The 12,433-nt window shown below is 39.0% G+C and overlaps 1 protein-coding gene across 4 annotated transcripts in view; it reads right to left on the bottom strand.

Moving 5' to 3' along the window:
• LOC114063997 (F-box-like/WD repeat-containing protein TBL1XR1) overlaps window positions 1–12,433 on the bottom strand; it is a 104,773-nt gene that overhangs the window by 46,247 nt on the left and 46,093 nt on the right. For all 4 annotated transcript variants that reach the window (XM_027896644.1, XM_027896643.1, XM_027896646.1 and 1 more), the window contains one exon: window positions 11,009–11,073. The gene's annotated coding sequence lies outside the window, so the exon portion shown is untranslated. The remainder of the gene's footprint in view (window positions 1–11,008; window positions 11,074–12,433) is intronic.

The raw sequence follows: 12,433 nt of genomic DNA, 5'->3' as shown, positions 1-12,433 counted from the left end.
AAAAAACCTCTGGTAGTCATCATCTTTACTATTGAGTATAAATCACAACATGCACTGATACAAACCCTTGTAAAAACTCTGATGTGGTTTTACACACACTGAGATAAAATGGAGCGGTACAAAAACATCTACAAAACAGACAATTAAAAAGCAACACATGCAATGGATCATGGGCCCTTTACTCATTTCACTTAAAAATGTTGCTGCTCTATTTCAGGCACATCTCTTTTTGCTCAAGGAGCCTTCAGCACAACTAAAACCAGATGTAATGAACATCATTACCACCATTTGTTTGAATAACAGCATCATCCAAAAGACCCTTTTTTAGGATGGGGGCCCCATTGTGTTAATGTTGCACAAACACGTAGGATTTCATTCCTGTGCTGAAGAGATCGTAATTTAACCAGACAAGGTCAATAAACAACATCAAAAGTCAACAACAAAGTTTCCTTTCCAGGACTTTTGTTTTGTTTTAATATATATTCCCTTAGACCATCTGCTACTCTCTCTTATGGACCAAGGTCCTCCAGAGAGTCAGAATCACTGCTGACTGTCCTCCTAAAACACTCATTAAAAAAAAAAAAAATAGAAAAGAGATTCCTCTTCTGTGGGAGAGAAAATACACTGAAGAGTCTTCAAAGATAATGGAAGTGTTGAGATGTAACACAGCTTTTCTAGACATTCGTGAAAGTGCCAGTTGTTTCTGACTTTGGATAAATACAGTGTTGAATATTGCCATCTTTATCTAAATTCAGCAACTTCCTTCTCTGGCCAGCAGAATGAAATATTTGTAGTACTGAATGAGGATTAAACGACAGCCCTCAGTTTATGTGCAAAAAAACTAGATAAAGAACTAGGTAACAAAGTCTAGTCTGTGTTTAGAAAAAAAACCAATCTATACAGTGAGAGAATGTGATTTCTCTTATTTTCTAACCATATAGCAAACAGGAAAAAAAAATTATATATTCCCTGGTCTAAGGGAATATATATTAAAACAAAACAACAGCCAGGTCTTGCTCAGCCCCAGTAAAAAGAGCAGAAACACAGGCACCAAGCAAGACTAGAGTCGAGCAGGCAGGGAAGTGTTTTGTGGGAACAGGCTGAGAGAGGAAAGGAAAATGCATTACAGGAACAGTCACTTTTTCTGTTCTTGGCTCTTGGCTGTTAGGTTGAGTTAAGGAATGCCTTATTAAACAGCTGAAGCTCCAGAAATTTGCAGCCATTATCCTGGTGTGAGGCAAAGTGTTACACATGCACTTCTGCCTGGCTAGGATTCTTTCTTCACTCAGCAAATATTTAACAGATTTAAGATTCCCAACACAAGTTATTTTTTCTAGGTGTTACTAAAAAAATCCATACAGCTCGCTTAGAGTTGGTTATAAGTGATAAACAGATGCATTTCCTAGAGTGAAGTCCACACTTTACAGATCCTATAGTCTCCTGTACTAAGATGCAATGGCAGAAAGACAAAAAGAAGCAAAAATCCTTCCTCAAAATGCTTGGATTTTTGGAGGATTTTTTGGCATTCACCTCTTAAAACAGAATTGTCCTCCTCCCCCTTTTAGTATATTCCTGCTCTCTTCATTTCACTCAAGACACGTAGCATGAAATTCTTCTCTGGAATACACAGCGAATCACGGCACACTTTTCCTTTTGACAAATCCACTGTACTTAAGGAATGCAAGTGTTTCCTTCACCCAGTTCTCCAACTGAGCTTCCTAATTATAGCACTCTTATCACAGGATTTCAACATACGCTGGCAGAGGAGCTGTGTAGCACACTGAATTTAAAGTTGAGATGGCCACAAAACTGCTCTCCAGGCCCTCTAAAACCATGCCCATGGTAAGGTCACACACTGTACTGTCTCAACCCTGATACCGTGTGCAGCAAGCTGCTTGTGTAAACAAGCCACAGCATTATCTTCCAAATGGCCTTAAGTTATACTCAGCTCCCACAAACCACCCAAGGAAGGGCTGTGAGTTCACCCACATCCCAAACAGGTCCTTTCAGCTGACCTCCAGGCAACTTTCAGGACTGTAGCCAGAAGAGACGTGTGAGGCAAGGCTACATTTATTTTATTTTTAAATATATGACTTCTCTGACACACATTAATTTTCCAATGGAAGATTCCTGTGGATACAGCACTATTTAGAACACAAATAACGTGCTGCCAGGGCAAGAAAATAAGGAAGCGAGTGTGTTGCTCTGTGACCTAGATCTCCTTGTGGAATCCCCAAGCTCCTTTCCCTACTCAGAGCACTGTGCCTGCAAACCACTGTGGATTTTCCACCGGATGAGTTACAAGTCACAAAAATATGTGGAACAATTGACTTTGCTTAAGCTGCAATGCCTTTTCTTCAAAAGCAAGCACAGAGGTTCCTAACGCATGAGTCCTGCATAGTTGACATCTTTTTAAGTTGATGTCACCCACCACAGCTGTAACTTGGCACTTCTAGTAAAACCCTGCTCAAGCTTTGCCTTTCCCTATGTTTCTCCGCTTATGCACTATGCAAGAAGTCCCACATCTATCTTGGGGTAACAACAGAACCTTAGGAACCCCAAAAATGAGTATTTTTTTCCATAGGTTTGCTATGTATAGATGCCGCAAGTTCTCCTTGGAATGCTTTGGAATTTACGCATGTAACACCCCTTTTCAGAGCATAAATTTAAAGATTTACATAACAGATTAAACTGCTTTCCAAATCAGACAAAAAATGAGTCCAAGACTTATGTGCTTCTGAATTTGCTGAAGTAAAATGTTCACATTAATTATAATGTTTTCTCCCAGGTGACAGTTTTTGTCCCATGTTCCCAGTTCCCTCATGACCCAATGCCAGAGCTCCCAAGAACTCCAGACACTGGGACATTAGGACTAAGGTATTTCAGAGGATCACAGTTATGCTATGCCATGTAAGACTTGATCTTCTTCCAAAAATGCTACAACCCACATCTGACTGCGGATGACTGCCTGATGAAAATGAGAAGCTTTAACAGGGGCAGTCCGAGCCCAGGTCAGCATCACTGGGGGTAATCCCTGCAACTGCCTTGACACGGGCGTATTGCAAGACAAAAACTGGGATTTCATTTACTTTGCGTTATGATGAAAAGGAAATTCAGTTGAAACACACGGACCACCATGGAGACAAATCACAGCATGTGTGAATTTAAAAACCCAACCAAAAAAACAAACAAACAAACAACAAAACCCCCCACTCTTTAAAACAAACAAACAAACAAAAAACAACATCAAAAAAAGAGGGAATGCTTGTTCCTGTAGGCTACGAGGAGGCCGATATGCTGAGAAACTTCTGTTGGTTTCAGCAAAGAGAATGGTAAAACAAAACTGGATGGGTCACTGAAAGCAACTTTGCTCCACAACAGCCTATTCACCAGGGCTCCCAGCCTGAGTCAAGAATGAGGACACGCCAGAGTCTGCCCACCCACTGGGGTGGACTTTCAACCAGGAATCTCATGAACTGCAACAGCATAGGGGAATATCTTCGTGATAACCAAAATTGAACGGTTCAGCACAAAAGGATTTTGTTTTTAGAAGAAGTTAAATATAAAAGGAGCTAGGAATTAGGCCAGCGGAAAGGTATGCCAACAATCTCTTCTAAGCTGCATTCACAGTCACGAACTCAAAAACATACTAGTTACTTGCTTATCATAAAAAGAATGAAATGCATATGAGAAGAGGCAGCAATGATCTTGGCTAAAGAGCAGAACATCACCTCAGAGGTGCCAATGGTAGGAAATAATACATTGTATTTTATCTTTTATTTAGAGCAAAACCCCAGCATCCCTAATGTGGTTTCCATTTGCAATTTACGTAATTAAGTCACCAACTCACAGTTCAAAGGTAAGGGCTCAAATAACCTCACCTACTCCTCAGGTTACATCCCATTTCCCAGATGGTCAGTCTCCAGAAAACACCTTCTGAGGCTCAGCCACTTGTTGGTTAAATCCATTCTGACGGCTCATTAGTAGAATAATTTATCAGCTGTTGCAAGAATAGCTGTTATGAATTTGTTTTCTATGTAAATCAGGTTCCATGAACTAGGATGGAATTCTAGCCTTTCCAAATGCATTTTAATGTGAAATGCTGACATCAAGTCTTAAGTTCATTTGATTATTTTTTCTGTTTATGTTATTAGCAACCAGTTTTTCTGGCACTCTCTTCTGTTCCAGTTCAATCACTCGGTTGAATTACTTGAACTCCCGCTGAACTGCACCAAAAAAAGGAAAATTAACTAATGCCTCATTTGATCTTGTGACCATAAAACTTGTGTTTTCATTCCCTCTTTAACCTTTGACCATCTATTTTTTCCCTTAATTTGTGTGTTATGTACCTGATAGTTTTAAATTTGTTTCTTTTATTCATGAAAAAAGAATCTGCTCTGATTGTTGATCTGCCCTCTGTTCATTTTAACCACCACTGACTTCATTTTGGACTCTCATTAATAAGCACACACTTAAAATCATTTCTTCACAGTCCATCATATATATTTATGTTATCTGACTTACTGTATGCTCTTTACCAGAAGTGCATGGCTGTTTTCACAAAATATGTCAACTAAGCTAATAGGGAAAACAAGTTACAAGAGAGTGAAATGGCTGATCTTGTAAAAGCTCATTTGCCAGTTTATTACTTTATTGAAATCCTCTCCCTTTCATATTGTTATGATGGACTTCAAGTTAACCCACACTACTGGGCTTATCTTCTTTTAAAAACAGCTGTCAAACACCTGAACACACCATAAAACATCATTAAAACACAAGCAGACCTTAATAAAGAATGGCCCATCTACAGCCAAAAGAAATTAAGTGAAAGGGGAAGATTTCATGAATATCATTAATGAGGACAAAGATTCCAAGCAGGGCTCACATTTGACACCAATACCTTCCATTTGTGTGAATATTAAATTCATGGATGCAGATCCTACATATATATGCTCAGTATCACCCTCCCAATTATTCAGATACCTTGCCTTGAATAGTTTCTTATATTTGTTCACTAAATTAAAATAAGAACAGCACACATGACCTTTATTTACAAATATGGGTGCACTAACCCACTGATTACAATTTCTGTTTCTGTTCATTTGGTGAACTTGGCATCCAAGTACAGCTTCTAGGCCTGCCATCCCTGTTGATGGCCCTGAAGACACGGGGTCCCTGGTCTTTAGTGATCAAGTCACCAAGGGTCTCAGCTTCTCCTAAGTCAGTATCACTAGTGTCACTCCCCCCAGCCTACAGACTTCCCGTTGTTCTGCAGCAACATCCATTATCTCCCAGCATCAGCACTGCTGAGACTAAGGGCAGCTTCTACCTTTGTTAACTTAAACTTACATCAGCTTTCTGTTGACAAGAAGGAAACCAGGATCAAGGTCTGATGGTACAAGTGACACATTAACACAGTCTTCTGTGAATCAAGCCTTGCTCTTCTCCAGATGGCAACACTCATGTGCTGGGACACAAAAGAGCCTGTCCTTGGGTTTTCTCTACAACATCCTACTTCATGCACACCTACTATCCAGTCTAATCTTGTAACTACACAACAAACTTAGTCAATGTCGAGAAGATTTTACACTGTATTTCTAATTCTTTCATACAATAGAGCAGGAAAAGGGTCATTTCAGGTTACACGACTTCACCACGGGCATATGGCAGTGAACCCAGAGCAGAAACATAAAATCTCCCTTTCCTCTAAAGCAGATGGCACACTGATCAAGAAAGATATAATCTAATGCTAACTGCACTACTATTGCTGCCATTAGCTATTGAACAAAACCAGTATAAAGCAGTAAAGACAGAAAAAACCCAAGGCAGGAAATATGAAGCAGGAGGAAGACAACAAGGAAAAAAACAGAGTAAACCAGCTGTAAGAGAAGACAACTCATTGCAGCAGCAGAGGCCTCTTTTCAGGTACATTCAAGATTTAAAACGTATGAATGGCAGTAGACAAGGAACAGCAATGGCCCTTATCCTATTTTAGATGTTCCCATAGAGCTTGAGATACTGGCCCAATTCCCTTCGCTCTTGCACAGCACTGGGCACCTGCCAGGGGCTAAATAATCCCGGCTGCTTAGGTAATTATATATTTATGATTCTGCCGAGAATTCTTAGTCAAAGCTTACTTCTGAACTGTAAAATGCTTAGAGAACCAGCAGAGAAAGTTCTCTGACAAACGTTACTTCAAAACGGAGCCACCGCTTCTTAATTTTTTAAGGACGTTCATTTTGGGTTTAGCTGACTCATTCCATAATGAACTTTATTAGCAGAAAAAGGAGAAAAGGGGTGTTTTCCTACTGAACTAGAAAGGGATCTTGCTAATGTGTTTAAAGAAACAGACAATTCAAAAACCCTTCAAAAAATGGTTCAGAATACAATGTACATACAAGTTTTAATGCTTATCACAGTATGCACCCTACCATACAACACAATTTTTCTTTTGTATCACATTATTCGCATTTCCTCTTCCACACATAAACCACTAGATCAACTAATTCATGCTGATCAAATAAAAAGAACTGATGTATGAACATTCTGAAATATAATTTTTCAGCCATAACAAATTATCAGACAAAATACATCGCACTTCACATTCCTTCACTGGTAATAGCATCCACTGATTTCAGAAAAAGCAGAACAGTCCAAAATTTCACGTTGTCACTTATTTCAGAAACTGCTTGAAATGTATATTTTTTTTTTCCCCCTTTTAAAGCTGCACTCCATAAACTGTACAACCAACAGCCTCAACAATAAATTTCATGGGCACTGTTCAAAGTGCTTTCAAGCTTGGTTAGCTTTATGCATGTGAGTGCTTCTTATTTATATCTCAAAACAACTACTCCTACACTCAAAGTTACATGTATGCACGTGCATTTGTATTTCACAGAATAAGGGCCTTAGTCTTGCTTATTTTTAAGCCATTATTCAAGGCTCTTGAGGCCAACATCTTCAGTGCTGTCAAGTTTCATAAACTCTTGAAAGCAGGGGACCCTTTTGTCAGTATAATCACAACTGACCTTCAGATCTACCACCTTACAAAGTTCTGCCCATCTGCAGATACTCGGTCGTATATACTTACACTGGAGAGATGCCATTCAGCTCCTCTTGAAACAAAGCCAATTCTGCAATTCCAGTGCAAAAACCTTGGAGCTGGTGGCACAGACCTCCAGTTGTCCTTGGCAGGTGCCAGCAAAGGCAAAGCTTCCACTCCAAACCAAATCCCTCAAGTTCTGGGTGCAGGCTCCTGCCTTCTCCCTTCTTTATCTTCCTCTGCATTAAACCATTTTAGCATCATGGACTGGCAGAAAGTTAATCTGGCAGATAGATCAGCATTTAGATGGGTTTAGCTGCTGGGGAACCACAGGCTAATATTAATTTATTCCTTCAGCTGTCTTCTAAGGAGTGGTAGGGTCACAGGACAACCTAAAGGCACCATTGAGAGGTTGAAAGAAAAAAAATCTCGCTGCAGTCTTGGGGAAATTGTTGGAGACATCTTCCAATCCCTTCACTGAGCACCTTTTTCTTTGGAATGACTTATCCTCCCCATCTCCTCCAAGCACTCCTGCTGTTTCTGGGCTAAATACGCTGGGTAGATAATTACACTGAAATGCTGCACCTATGGAATTTCCTGCCCCAAGAGATTAAGCGCCTGCAGAGCTGTTCCATAACATCTCTTAAAGATAGGAACAGTTGATGTAACAAACAATAGGTGTGTTACACCTTCAAAACACAGTATGATGGCTTCACCTAAAAGCAGATAGCATTAAAAAGAATGGATTTACACCGCCTAGTTTGTATTGCCCCCAGGACTGTGTGGACATGCCTTAGCTTTGGATGACACTGGTTTCCAGGAGAATAAGTAGCACAGGCTCACTGCCTATCCTCAGACTTGGCCTGTGCCAGCTTGTAATAAACAATAACATCCCCTATTCTCTTTGGCATGAGACCTTTTTAACTGATGAGGGTGTTGATCTTTACACACTACCCATCTAAATAAAAGACGGAACTAAGAACCCGGGACAGTGTTTTCCAGGATGCCTCTCAGAAGGCCACCACGTTGCTTTGCTTGTTTGATTCCTTTCACAGCCCTTTTTGGGGTCAAAACTAAACCCATCACAGCAACCTGTCAGAGTCTCAAACTGTACCTCCCACCTTTCTCTTAATTTTCTGGGTTTTGCACAATCCTTTATATATATATATATTGAGATACACATATACATGCCTTTACAGATAAATGCACAGATAAGCACACTCATATTGCCAAACAAATTTATGCACAGAGACCTGCTTCAATAACTTACAGAAGACAGAAAGACAAACTGTTTTGCTTCCAAAACTCACCAGAGAAGCCTTGCAAGGTATGATGGAAAACCTCTCTCGGGTAAGCTACCTGATCCATCATATAAGAAAATTTATTTGCTAAAGCCTTTGCTGAAATCCTGACATCATCTTTTGCTTAGACTAAGGCTTTAAATTTTTATTTCCAACACATTCATTAATCCTTGTGACTGTGGATTAAGTACCCAGTTATCAGTCTCTAAATGAACCTTTGAAATCCTAGAAAAAGTGGCATTATACACTTATTTTCCTGCATTTAACAGGTCTTTTTCAATAAGCCTTTGCATCTTTCGTTTGAAAGGGTGAGGAACATTAAAGCTGACTGGAAGAATGGGAAAGAGAACTTACACCCACTGGACACAGTCATATTCTCTTTTAGCAGGCTATATCACAATATCAATGTTTTATTTTTTAAAAAATTGTCAACAACTTCAATGTATTTTTAAGGAGTAACTCTAATTTTACCCTATTTAGTTATCAGTTATGTATCCTATATCATGCAAAAAATAAGCTTCTTTTGATTACCTCCAAAATATAAAATCTAAGAAAATAAAAGAGGACGTGTAAATTGTTTTACTTTTTTTTTTTACTATTGAGAAATGGAACTGACAATCAGGATTAAAAAAATGATCCAAAGTGCTACTATCATTTCTCAAGGGAATAAGAAATTAATTTCTTATTCAAATACATGTGTTGAGCATGGGCAGCCAAGTTAAACCAAATCCTGTTTAGGAGACGAACATAAACTGTTTTTTTGAGCAACCTCTGGCCCACATTTTGTTTACACACATCAGAGAAAAAAATATCCTAATAAGAACCTATAAAAATCTTTTTTTACTATACAGATGAAGTTATGATTACATTTGGAGTGATGAAGAATGTGTCTAGCTTGTCTCTTGGATGGAAATTCAAACTATTTCCAAGTTAATTAGAGGTGATTAACTGTTTAGGAATCTCTCAAATAATAAAATATAGTAAGTTACAGCACAAAAACAACCCTTAAAGAAAAGAGCACTTCACTACAAGTAACAGTTGGGCATATTTTATGATCATTGTAACAACTACCATGCCCTTGAGACTGTGCAATTCTGAATTTCTAATATAATTTGTAGGGGGGAAATTAGGACAAAATGCAGCAACATTTCAAGTACAGTCTCCCAGTATTTTAAAATTTTATGAAGTATAAGGACTAGGTTAATATGAAATGAGTCATGTTTTTAAGGGAAGCAGTAATACAGATCGGTATCTTAAATCATGACTAAAATAACACTCAACTATTACAAAATAAAAGGAAATCGGAGTAGCTTTTTGCTGGAAAAAGGTCAACAACAACAATGAAGGTTTGGCAATACTAGAAAAGGCTGAGAGCACTGCTCATTTCAGGTTTGAGAAGCTGAAATACCAGGTTAAGTGACCATGTAAACACGACGCTTTCTCACTCAACAAATCCGTTCCCACCAGTTGAAATTCATCCCAAATCAATACAAGCTCCACACATTATCAACTCTGAGCCTAAAAATCAGACTATTAAATGACATACACACTTGGTGCAAATCTGCTGATTTCAGGCATGTGTTTGCTTTACTTAGTGCCAAATATATTACATTTCACTCCATGAATGGGAATGAATAGAATTGCTTACTGCATTTCAAAGTAACGCAGTTATAGCCAAGCAAACTCTCTTGGAGTGTCATTTTCCTCACAGGGCAAAGACAGTGGATATTTACATATTTCATAGACCCATGCCCATATGCAAACCAAAGGAAACAGCTTTCAGATCCAAAATTCAGGTTCGAAAGCAAGTGGTTCGAAATATCATCCCTTTCACTGAGCATAATGATCTAGAGATGCTTCAAATATGAAACTCAGGCTGGCATTTTACCCATTTATTTCTTTAGGCTGCAGTTACCATTCTTGTACACCTCAATTGTGACAACAAAAGAACTCAAGACTGCTGAGAAAAAAATCTTTAATCAAAGCTGAAGCAGTAAGTTCCAGTCCTTCCCTTCAGACCTCACCTCTGCTTTCCATATGCACAGCTCTCTGGAAGCACCAGCAAACCATGAGGACAATCTGAAAATATGAACTTCCAATGGTCTGTAACACTGAGTAACATTCCAGAGACGGAAGAAGAACATTGCACCAACCAAGCCCCTTCCTACAGAAGCTAAGATTTTAACTTCACTAGTCTTGCACTGACAAATGGCCTGAAGCAAAATACACCTTACACTGTAGAGTTTGTTGTGTTTTTTTTTTTAATAGGAGAAGCCGTTTAATAATGAAACAAACTGCAGAGAGCATCCAAGTGGGGGCAATAGAACACTCAGCTGGGCTACAGCTCACCCCAAGCAGGCTTTTGGCCAAAAGAGGAAGCAACACCAGTTACCAACAGGATGAGCCACGTTACTGTCAAGTCACACTTCTCGCTTCAAAATTAACACGCTGCCCTACTTTCCACAGGACAAAAGCCAGGTGCAACCGTAATATTTTTGTCAAACAGCATAATGGCCTAGATGTTCTTCAAAAAAATTTCAAATAGCACTTGTGTGCTAAAAAAGTAATTATTCTCAAAAAAAATACTCTTTGCAGTACAGGTCTGCTAATGGCACGTGAGCAGGAAGGAACCACACCACCTTTAGTCAGTTAAAAAGGTACTTACCATTGGCAGTGCATTGATATGCAGAAGTTTTCCTTTCAGGCGCCTCTTGCCACAGAAGGGTGATGCTGAAAAGGAAATAAGGGAGACGAAATAGGAAGCGTTAATATTTATTATTTTGAAAACGGCGGTGTTAACACACAATAAAACGTTATCAAACACGGGCCTTGCAGCCTGCTCTGTTCAGGCTGCTGAGTGGTTACCACTGAGTTTGCACAGCCTGGAGCAGAGCACACAGAGCTGAGGGCTTTGCATATCCTGTCGCTCCCCACATCACACATCGGGCTCCTGCGGGGAGCCTGAAACGCAGACCTTTGAACAAACAAGCCTGCTGAATGAACACTTGCACCATCAGACCTCTAGACGGTCGCACCCATTCAGCAGGAGCACACACAAACAAAACAACTTGGGTAGAAAAAAAATCCTGATGTCTGGATTTTGCCTTAACTCTCCGGGAAAAGCTTTGGGAAGGCAACTAGGCAACTTACAGTATCTGCCCATGCCAAATTACACCTAAACACTCCAAAAAGCCCCAAACAAAAATCAACATTCCAGTGGTTTGACTTCCAAAATGGTTACATCCACTGTGAAGCAGTAAAAGAAAAATAAGTCTGTTTTTCAAACACATCTTGCACTAAATAATTCCATTTATGTACACAGGTGTAACCTCAGTGTCCAAACAGTTATAAACTCTTGCAGTGACCTCAGTAATTAAAAAAAAACAGTTCATAATAATTGTTGGCAATATTTGACATGTACATAATAGAAATCTTCCTAGTGCAATATTCAAGAGAAATCTTGCCCACCCCATGGGTTCATAACCCCAACAAAAATATAATCCAAACAAATCCACACTCTCCTACATTTCAGTAATTGTCACTGCATCTCAATAATAATTTTATGCATCTAAGAATTAAATAGTTAAGTATAAGCAAACAGATTCTGATGTCCGTCCACTGCAACATCCATTTTTATTCAGCAATGACAAATGATTTTTATTCACACTAATATTCCTCAGTGACTGCCCTTCACACAAATACTTGCCAGACGACTTTTCTTTAGACATAATCTAATCGCCCACTCAAAGAGCAGGAAGGGTGACAGATGGACATGGGTGACTAATAAAGTATTATCAGACTATTTTTAGATTAAACTCTTTACAAAGCATCTGTAACCTGTGCTAAAAAACTTTTACTGTGACTAAAGAATAACCTCGGGGTTAGGGACTCATGATCAACATGAGGTTCTCAGGTACAATTTTCAAGCTCAACAAGTAGGAAATAAATTATTATAAAGCCATTTTTGGACCCAGCCAAAAAAATTTAAAATAAAAAAAAAAAAAATTAAAAAAGCTGCAGCATTTGGGCTTATTTTATTCTTAGGAGATCTCATACAGCAGGCAGAAACGTCACCTTCACAGTGCAAGCA

The sequence above is a fragment of the Empidonax traillii genome, unplaced genomic scaffold (assembly GCF_003031625.1).
Source record: "Empidonax traillii isolate 1590-97213 ecotype Southwest subspecies unplaced genomic scaffold, ASM303162v1 scaffold506:size517526, whole genome shotgun sequence".
NCBI lineage: Eukaryota > Metazoa > Chordata > Aves > Passeriformes > Tyrannidae > Empidonax > Empidonax traillii.
This window is presented reverse-complemented; position numbering and strand designations above follow the sequence as displayed.